Here is a 10,984-nt window from a genome sequence, read left to right on the forward strand (position 1 = left end):
GAGTATACCCCTTTACTGCCGGATAAACTTTATAACGTTCAACAGAACCATCAGAGTTCTATTTAATCTTGTACACCCAACGATAGCCAATAGCTTTATGGCCAGGTGGTAGAGGAACGAGAGACCAAGTATGATTACGTTCCAAAGTTGCAATTTCAGCATTCATAACCTGCTGCCATAATGGGTTGCCAACTACCTCATCATAAGTTTTAACTTATGTCGGGCTGTAATAAGAGATAGAAAAGCAGATTGAGTAGGAAAAACACTAGAGAAAGAAAGGTAATGATGAAGGGGATGCCTGGTGCTCATGTTGGGACTTGAGCTAGAGGTTAAATAATTGGCTGCATAAGACATCTCATAATTATTATGCCAAGCTGAAGGTTGTTTGGTACGAGTAGAACATCGGAGTGAAACTGGTGTATCAGGAGGGATAGGATTATAATTAGTTGGTGAATCTGGAGAAGGAATAGAAAGTGGAGGAGATGACGAAATAGAAAGTGGGATAGGATTAGAATAGATGTTTGAGTAGGATGAATCATGAAGTGGTAAAACGAGAGTCGAAGGAACTAATGTCAAAGTTTGTGAAGCTGATGAAAAAGGAAAAACATCTTCACATAATTTAACATCACAGTGGATAAATAATTTGTGAGCTTGTATGTCATACAACTTGGAGCCTTTGTAACCATCAGTATATCCTACGAAAACACAAGAAATTGCCCGAGATTCAAATTTTTGCTTAGGATGTACTACAATTGCATAACATTTACATTAAAAAACTTTAAGAAGATGAAATGTAGGTGGTTGTTTGTAGAGTGCTTCAAGGAGTGTCTTGTTAGATAAAAATTGTGATGGTGTTCTATTTATAAGATTAACAACAATTAAAATGCACTCTCCCAAAAAATTAAGTGGAACTTGTGACTGAAAGAGGAGAGACCTAGCTACATTTAGGATATGATGATAGCTACATTTAGGATATGACGATGCTTACGCTCTATGGCTCATCTTTGTTGGGGAGTATAGACACAAGTGCGCTGAAATTCAATGCCACACAAAGTAAAAAATGGTTGTAAAGACAGAAACTCAGTCCCATTGTCTGACCGTACTATCTTGATAGTAGTATGAAATTGAGTTTGAACGAATTTAACAAAGTTCATAAACAAATGATGTACTTCTGATTCATGTTGCATAAGAAAAACCCAAGTACATTGAGTAAAATCATCAACAATAGTGAGAAGAAAACGCAAACCAAAATGGATAGGAATTTTATGAGATCCCCACACATCACAATGTAACATGTCAAAGGTAGAATGTGTTGTTATTGAACTTCTTGAAAAAAAACAACCTAGTTTATTTTGCTAACGTTCAAATACTACAGTTATGAGAAAAAGTAGCATTATTAAGATGAAATTGATCCGTTAGAAATTTAAAACAGGAAAAAATAAATAGAATGACTTAGGCGTAAATGTCACAAATTAGATGATTGAGATACTTGATTAGTTAAAGATTTGATTGGAGACTAAGAAATATGATAGAGACCTCCAAATTGTTTACCCGAGCCAATCATCTTCACCTTAGCCAAGTCCTGCATAACACAAGAATCAGGATAGAAGGTGACACAACATTTCAAGTCATTGGTAAGTTTGCTAATGGACAACATGTTTAAATTGAATGGAGACACACATAAAATATTGTTTAATTTAAGGCCAGGATTAAAGAAAACATTGACCGTAAGTGACACATGTGTTGTTCCTTCGTTAGGCAATTTTATTGCAAATGTTTGCAGTCTTTGGTTCAGTCATAACAAAAGCTTTGGATACTATATGATTCGAAGCTCCACTGTCGAGAATCCATGAATTTGAACTAACAGAGTTAATGGATAATGTAGATACTAGAAATAATCCATGAATTAGATTTGTCACGACCCAATTTTTGAGATTTCGAGAAATGGAACTGCAGCGAAAAGATAAATTTTGAAAAGACAGACAGCACCTGTTCAAAGAGAATACAACTAATTGATGTCCCACGTGAAATACAAGTAACAAACATTCCGGGTCGACACTCCTCTACTAGTGTCTCTTCAAGACTACTATTCATAAAACCATAAAGTCATTTTGAATAAGTTGTCAAGGTGTGTGCTTGCTAATCACACCATGTTTTCCTCCAAGATTTGACGAAAAGAATTCAAAATCGAACCCAAAAAATTATACAACTAATTCATGGCCCAGGTCGAATACAACTAAAACACTCCGGGTCGACACCCCTCTATGATAGTAGAGCTCCAGAGCATCTCCCCACCTTGACCAATACACTAGAAAAGGAGAAACGTGTAAGTATAAAAATTTACTTAGGAACCAACCTACTTGTAGGCCCTCATCGCTTCCTTCTAATACTAGGTTTCCACGACTTTCCTTTGGTCTATAGGTCGTTGGGCTTACCCTTTACTGCGCTCTAAGCTACCGTGTATGTCCCGAAGTTCTAATTGATTCCTCATTAATCATCTACCTTTGTTGTCCCTAGTGCCTCTTCGATATTCGTTCCTAAAACAAAAAAGGTTCTTTGGGTGAGTGGTTAAGGCGTGTGCCTGCTAAGTACATGGGGTTTCCCTGCGAGAGTTCGAACTTCTCAAGTGATGAAAAAGATAAATATTTTACACTTTAATCAACACTCCGAGTCGAAACCCCTTTGTGGTAGTAGAGCTCCCGAGCAGCTCCCCACCTTGACCAGTACACTAGAAAAAATCATCGCTTCCTTCTTCTACTAAGTTTCCATATCCCCACCTTGACCTCTACACTAGAGAAGGAGAAAGGTGTAAGTATACAAATATACTAAGTAACCAACCTACTTGTAGGCCCTTTGTATGTCCTGAAGTTCTAATTAATTCCTCATTAATCATCTATCATTGTTTTCCCTAGTGTTTGGTCGAGTGGTTAAGACGTGTGCTCGCTAAGTACATGGGGTTTCCCTGTGAGAGCTCGAATTGCTCAGGCGACGAAAAGTTTATTTTTTTGTACTAGCCAAAGGCCATCGCAAAAACATGTTGTCCACTTTGGCTCCTTACTTCACGACCTCATAGAGGTATTCACACCCTTATGTGTGGAATGTTTTGTTCCCTCTCAAATATGTTGAATCTGGGATGGAAGCGATGAAAAGATAAAATCTTTTACACTCTAAAAGACATACAACACCTCGGTCTGAAATTTCAAAGTTATTTACATACTGGAAAAAGGGCTTGGAATACAAAAGAATTCAAAATCAACCGAAAAAATTATACAACTAATTGATGTCCGAGGTCGAATACAACTAACATACACTCCGAGTCGACACCCCTTTGTGATAGTATAACTCCCGAGTATCTCCCCGCCTTGACAAGTAACTGAACTAGAAAAGGAGAAAGGTGTAAATATAAAAATATACTTAATAACCAACATACTTGTAAGCCCGCATAGCTTCCTTCTACTACCAGGTTTCCACGACTTTCCTTTGGTGTACAGGAAGTTTGGGTTTACCCTTTACTGCGCTCTAAGCTACCGTGTAGGTCTCGAAGTTCTAACTGATTCCTCATTAATCATCTACCTTTGTTGTCCCTAGTATCTCTTCGAGATTCAATCCTAAAATAAAAAAGTTGCTTTGAACGAGTGGTTAAGGCGTGTGCCTACTAAGTACATGGGTTTTCCTCGCGAGAGTTTGAATCTCCTAGGCGACGAAAAGTTCATTTTTTTGTAATAGCAAAGCGACTCGTTTATAAGGAATACTTTTTTATAAGATATTGTCCACTTTGTCCCGTTACTTCACGATCTCATAGAGGTATTCACACCCTAGTTATAAGGAATGCTTCCTTCCCCTCTCAAACCAATGTTGGATCTCGAGAAATCGAACTGCGATGAAAAGATAAATTTAAAACGACGTACAACACCTGTGTCAGAAATTTCAAGATATTTACAAACGAAAAAAATTATACAACTAATTGATTTCTGATATGAATCCAACAACTTATAACTTCCGTGTACCCGAACGAGCAATTGCAAGAAGCAATACAAAGAAGATTCAAGAATCAAATGAAGAAAATATTGGAGTGACTGATATTGGAAAGTAATATGAAGACTTAGCTTTGGTATTTGAACTACCAATTAAGACAATTTATGAATTACCTTATTTTCTTCGATTTGTATTTAATAGCATTTATTAGCATTTATTAGTTGTTGGTGGCTGAGATTTATTTTGTTAGGGTTATGTTTTGGGCATATTTAGAGGCATGTAATATTCATGTTTGGATGTTTTTTTTTGCTTGAATACAGACAAAACCTTTGTGTTTTTCTTGATACCCTTTTGGTGTTATTCTTTTTCAAATCTTGCTTTAAGTTTGATGTTTAAACCGATTCATTGAATTAGTTTTGATCAAGCTAATTCTTGAGTGAATTATCTTGGTATCTAAAAGTGACCATCATAGATTCCAAGTTCGATCTAAGAGTCATTCATCTTCTAACCAGCTCTTGGTTGGAATCAATCCGTTAAGTTAGCTTTCTCTGTAAACGTTTTGGCAGGGATTCTAGAAGGACCTCTAGTTTTGCAAAATCCAGCATTGTTGGCGCTTATCATTTGGTATCAGATCATTTGGTCGATGTTCTTTGGCCGCACTAGAGGTGAATATCTTTATTGTTATATATTTTTTCTATCAATTTTTTTTTCTCTCTCAGATTATCGAAAAAAAAAAAAAACCAACGTCTACATTCTTGACCTAGTACCAAAATCCTACCTTTGAGTGTTAAACACGAGTGTCCCTAAGTGAAATTTTTGTGAGAAGTGTGAAGAGGCCCCTTGATAACAAAATGTCACATAATGGAGAAGGAGAACCCGTACCAGATCTTAATACAACCATTCTTCAAGCTATTCAAGATATGATGGAAATGATGATGGAAAGATAGGCAAGAAAGAAGGGCGCAACAACAAAGACAAGAACGAACATTACGAGAAGATGAAAGTATAGTAGTACAAGAAAGACAAGTTGAAGGAAGATGGAGAGGAAGAAATAACCATGCAACTATTATGCAACCTAGAATGATGGAAAGAGTACATGAAGATAGAGATGGAGGAGTTAAACTTAAAATCCCACAATTTTGTGGAACGGCAGATTCTGATGAATACTTGCAATGGGAAAGAAAGATAGAGCATTTGTTTGATTGCAACACCTATAGTGAAAATAAGAAGACGAGACTTGCTATTGCCGAATTTACCAATCATGTCGGTGATTGGTACCAACATCTCAAATCCGAGAGAAGAAGAAAAGAGGAGGATCCAATAGAGACTTGGGAAGAACTTAAAGAAGCCATGAGAAAAAGGTATGTTCCAAAACATTATGAAAGAAATTTGAAAACTAAATTGCAAGGTTTGAGGCAAGGAACAAAAAGTGTGGCAGAATATCATCAAGAGATGGCCCGTTACCTCACGATCTCATAGAGGTATTCACACCCTAGTTATAAGGAATGCTTCCTTCCCCTCTCAAACCGATGTTGGATCTCGAGAAATCGAACTGCGATGAAAAGATAAATTTAAAACGACGTACAACACCTGTGTCAGAAATTTCAAGATATTTACAAACGAAAAAAATTATACAACTAATTGATGTCCCAGGTCGAATACAACTAAAACATACACTCCGGGTCGACACCCCTCTATGATTGTAGAGCTCCAGAGCATCTCTCCACCTTGACCAACTAGAAAAGGAGAAAGGTGTAAGTATAAAAATATACTTGGTAACCAACCTACTTTTAGGCCCTCGTTGCTTCCTTCTTCTACTAGGTTTCCACGACTTTCCTTTGGTCTATAGAAAGTTCGGGCCTACCCTTTATTGTGCTCTAAGCTACCGTGTAGGTCCGAAAGTTCTAATTGATTCCTCATTAATCATCTACCCTTGTTGTCCCGAGTGCCTCTTCGAGATTTGTTCCTAAAACAAAAAAGTCGCTTTGGCCATGTCCAAATAATATGAAATTAAGAAAACCTAAAATAATACAAATGTCCAAATAATCATATCAATGCATTCTAATATATCATCATAAAATCCGCATCAGAATATCCTACAAATTTAAACTCAACATTTCTAGGATACTATCATTCTAAATTAATAGTCAAAAGCAAATATTTAAATATTCTTTTAAGTGCATGTAAATGAGATTCCTTGGGACAGGATTGAAACCTAGCACAAAGACATACCCTAAACATAATATCTGGTTTACTAGTGGTCAAATAAACTAAACATCCAATCATACCTCTCGATAAGATTTAATATCCACACATTTACCTTTTTCATCCTTGTCAAGCTCAGTGGATGTGCTCATTGGAGTTTTTGCAATCTTACCTCCATTGAACTTGAAGCTTTTGAGTAAATCCTTAGTGTATTTCTCTTAAGATACCATCTTTGAGTTGTTTGATTTGAAGTCCGAGAAAGAAACTAAGCTCTCCCATCATACACATCTCAAACCCATTATGCATCCATTTAGAAAATTATTAAGAAGGATTAGTAGAACCAAATATGATATCATCAAGATATATTTACACTAATAGCATATCATTTTCTTTAATATTAATAAAAGAGCAGTGTCGAGTTTACCCATTTTAAAATCATTCCGAATAAGAAAATTACTAAGTCTAACACAAGCTCTTAAAGCTTGTTTAAGCCATAAAGAACCTTTTTCAACTTAGACATGATGTTGAAAATCAAAATTTTCAAATCCGGGAGATTGTTCTACGTAAACTTCCTCCATGATATACCCATTTAAGAATGAACTTCTAACATCTATTTGATACAATATAAAATTTTTGTAAGAAGCAACAACAAGTAACATTCTAATAGTTTCTAATCTAGCAACCAGTGCAAAAGTTTCTTCATAGTCTATACCTCCTCCTGACAATAACCTTGAGCTACAAGCCTAAATTTTTTTGTAATGATATTCTCATTTTCATCAATTTTATTTCTAAAAACTTCTAATAATGGAAATATTAGAGGACCGAAGGACTAATTCCCAAACTTTGTTCCTTTCAAATTGATTAAGTTCATCTTGCATAACTAAAATCCAAAACCATCATTTTCAGCATTCTTAAGTCTTTTTGGTTAAATTTGAGAAACAAAAGCAAGATTATCAAATAAATTAATAGAAGAACGAGTTTTCACTTGTTCGAGATCACCAATAATCAAGTCCTTGGGATGAGATAAGGCATATCTTAAGAAATTTCTTCCTTCTTTTCATTTGAGCTCACCTCTTCTTTACTTGAAATAGTTTCTTTGCCTTTGTCATTGACGTAAATCTCCAGAATTTCTTTCTAAATGATCACTCTAAATATACTCATTAGAAAGAGTATTACATTGATCTAGCAAATTCTTTCAAAGTACCCGTGTTCCTTTCAACACGAGTCCTTGGACAAGAGAAGTCATGATAAAAAGCATTATCTTTGCAAAATATTTCAAATGCTAAAGTATCCAATTCTCCCCAATGGTCCCTCCTAATTTTAGTAATTAAAAAAAAAATTCAAAACATCATTCTTATGTTTTATGGTTAAAACCCAAATAAATCTCCAAAAATATCAACCATCACAGGCATAGCAATTCCCTCCTTATGTAGCTATTTTAGGAGAGCCCAATAAGTCCATACGTAATAGTTGAAGAGGTCTAGTACAAATCACATTTTTAGATTTGGAAGAAAACTTGTTTTTTGAACAATTTTATCTTTTTCAAATTTAAATGTAGGAAGGCTTCTCATTAATGAATTTTTTGAGATATTTGAAATCAAGTACATACTAGGGTGTCCTAATCTTCTATGCCAAAGCCAAGAGTTATTGTGTAAAGCCGAAAGACATTTATCTTGTAGGACAATAATTTAAATCATTAGTTTACACAATGCCATCTCTTCTTCCAACTAACAAAACTTTTTTATCAGTAACATTTTAAATTATGCAATTATTTTTATCAAATATAACTCTAAAACCTTTATCACACAATTGACTAATGCTCAGCAAGTCATGCTTTAAACCATCAGTTTCAAATAAATTTTCAATAAAAGTACAAGTGTCATTAGCTACAGTACCCTCACCAATTATTTTACCCTTCTTGTTACCACGAAAGGTTATTAAGCCACCATCCTTCTTGGAAAAATTCACAAACTTGAATTGATTTCTCGTCATGTGTCAACCACTATCCAAGTACCACTTATTTTTATTGGAGGCATTCAAACAAACCTCATCATCTTGTTCATCCTCTTTGTCACTATGAACCATGAAGCAAAAATTTGTTACTTTTTCATCACATGCACTTTCATCACAATCATCCCAAGTAGTGTAGCCCTCATTGCTTTTTCCTTGGATTTCTTAGATGATTTGAGGAGAGACAATCCGTTCTTTTATGACCCTGCTTTTTTCATTCATAGCATATTATCTCATCATGTTTTCATAGCATATGACCCTGCTTTTTTCACCATGCTATTTTTTATACTTACGTGTGAAGTAGGCAACATCATCTTCATCAGGGGCTTCCTCATCGTCGGAGTCAACTTCCAATGTGATGGACTTTAGGGCTATTCTTTTCTTCTTTTTGGATTCCTGTATCATGTGCTCATTCATGGTAATCTCATGTGTCATGAGAGAACCAACAAGTTCATCCAAAGGAAGCTTTGTGAGATCCTTTGCTTCCCAACTTTTAGGCAGAGACCTGAGAATTTTCCTTACATTTTTCGGAGTAGAATATATTTTTCCAAGATTTTTCAAAGCATTTAGAATATTAGGAAATCTAGTAAAGATATCACCTATAGATTCATATGCATCCAATTTAAATAGTTCATAACTATAAACTAACATGTTAATCTTTCTTTCTTTAACTTGATTTGTTCCCTCAAGTGTTTTTCAAGTTTTATACGTTGAATAACACATAGATACTCTACTAAATTCATCCTTACTTAGGACATAATAAAGACATTTGTAGCATTAGTATTAAAATAACACTTTTTCACTCATCAGATTCATCCTCCATTTAATTATTGGGATGTAAGGGTCTTTGCTAACACTTAACCATAATTGATAACTGATAATCAACCGATTGCAAACAAATTAGCTTTACAATAAGTATAATTTTTTCCATCAAAGTAAGGAGGCCTAGAGATTGATTGTTCTTCACAAAAACCATTATTAACACGTAGGTTTACCATAAACTCTAACAATAAAGTTTACATAAAAAATCTATAAGAGCAACCTGCTCTAATACCAATTGTTGGATCGGTATGACAACCCTGGAGGGGTGAATAGACTTTTAACAATAAAGTTAAGTGATTAATTTTTTTTAGTATGATTTATTTTTTTTAAAAAAAATAAGTAGAAGATGATAATTAATACAACAAAATAGTTCAAGAAATAACAATAAGCAATTATGAAAAACTTATCACATGCAATAAATCACAATAAGAATTTCGAGATTAAACATGAAAGAGTTGGAAAATATAACACTGTAGTTTTGTAGTGGTTCGGTCAAACTCGACCTACTCCACTCCCCAAGCGCCTCTTGAGAATTTTAAAAAACTTTTCTCGACTCTTTCCTCGGATCAAAACCCAACCGCTACACCCCGCTCTTTTTACGAGTTCAAGAGCAAACTCAATCCTTTCCACGGCTTAGGAACAAACAATTACAAGTATCTGAATTTTGTAGGAACACACCATAACCATCTAAAAGAGTAGATTTACAATTTGATCACTCACAACTATTTTCTCACAATAGAATCAAAAACTCTTTCAAGAATAAGATGAAGAAAAATAAACTTGGAAGCTTGGAGAGAGAGCAACAATGGAAACTTTAGAAAAATTGAGATAAAAAAAAATTATGAAATATGAAAGTTGTGTTAAAGTATAGGGGAGATGATGAGTTTAAATAGAGAAGTAGAAGCAAAAATAGGATTTAATATGGATTATTAGAAAGAGAAATGGGAGGTAGAACATTAAAACATTCTTGTATTTTATTGTGTTCAAACAAAAATGAAAGGTACACGATTAATAAAAATAATGCGAGAATAAATATGTTTCCAAATTTTATATATATATATATATATATTCAAATATTTAAATATTTAAATATGATATAAAATTAATAAAAATAATGTGAATAACGATTTTTTATTTTATTTTTATAATTCAAATTATATATGATCGTTGTTATAAAACCTGGCTTTTAAAAGTAATTAAAAGCTCCCTCTAAGTGTCCTACTTTGATTGGTTAATGATTCAATTTTGCCGCCACATCAGCACGTCAGACATTTTGTTTGGACCGTAACTTCTTCGTTTTGGCTCTTATTTGAGTAATAGAAAAACGCGTTGGAATCGTTATTTCCAACTTTTACACTTTAGACTGATAATTGTTAACAATTAGGTGTAGGTTTGTTATCATCAAAACATTAATTAATTAATTAATTAATTTGAGATTAAGGACCAAAAATCTCATATGACCTAAGTCAGTCCTATCAAACTCTTTCTTCATGAACATTTAAACTCCAATAATTATTCATCATCTCAAATAAATAAAGATCATCAACATAAATGCCTACAATAAGAATTTTGCCTCCCTTCCTCTTGATGAAGAGTGTCTGCTAATTGGAACTGCTTTTGAATCCTTTCTTAATGAAGTATGATTCTTTTCGACTAAACGTATGTTCTAGGTGCTTGTTTTAACCCATAGAGAGCCTTTTGGAGTTTGTACACCATCCCCTCACTTCCCATTTGGAATTAGCATTTTGGTTGTTCAACAAAAATATCTTCTTTTAACTCGTCAAAAAGTTGATTTGACTTCTAACCGATAGAGTTTCCAATCTTTCTAGGCTGCAAAAGCAATTATCATTCTAACAGTATCTATTCTGGCCACAGGTGCATACACTTCCGTAAAATCAATTCATTACTCTTGTGTGTAGCCTTTAAACGTCAATTTTGCTTTGTATTTATCAACTTCTCCAGATTCATTTAT

General features: G+C 34.2%; 1 long non-coding RNA gene across 1 annotated transcript in view; it reads right to left on the reverse strand.

Annotated features, from left to right (window-relative positions):
* The window catches only part of LOC111438330, a 54,328-nt gene extending 46,034 nt beyond the window's left edge, over positions 1-8,294 (reverse strand). The window contains exon 1 of the long non-coding RNA XR_002709647.1: positions 8,227-8,294. This is a non-coding gene — a long non-coding RNA (uncharacterized LOC111438330). The remainder of the gene's footprint in view (positions 1-8,226) is intronic.
* Positions 8,295-10,984: the final 2,690 nt, after the last annotated feature.

The sequence above is a fragment of the Cucurbita moschata genome, unplaced genomic scaffold (genome assembly GCF_002738365.1).
Source record: "Cucurbita moschata cultivar Rifu unplaced genomic scaffold, Cmos_1.0 Cmo_Scf00073, whole genome shotgun sequence".
Lineage (NCBI taxonomy): Eukaryota > Viridiplantae > Streptophyta > Magnoliopsida > Cucurbitales > Cucurbitaceae > Cucurbita > Cucurbita moschata.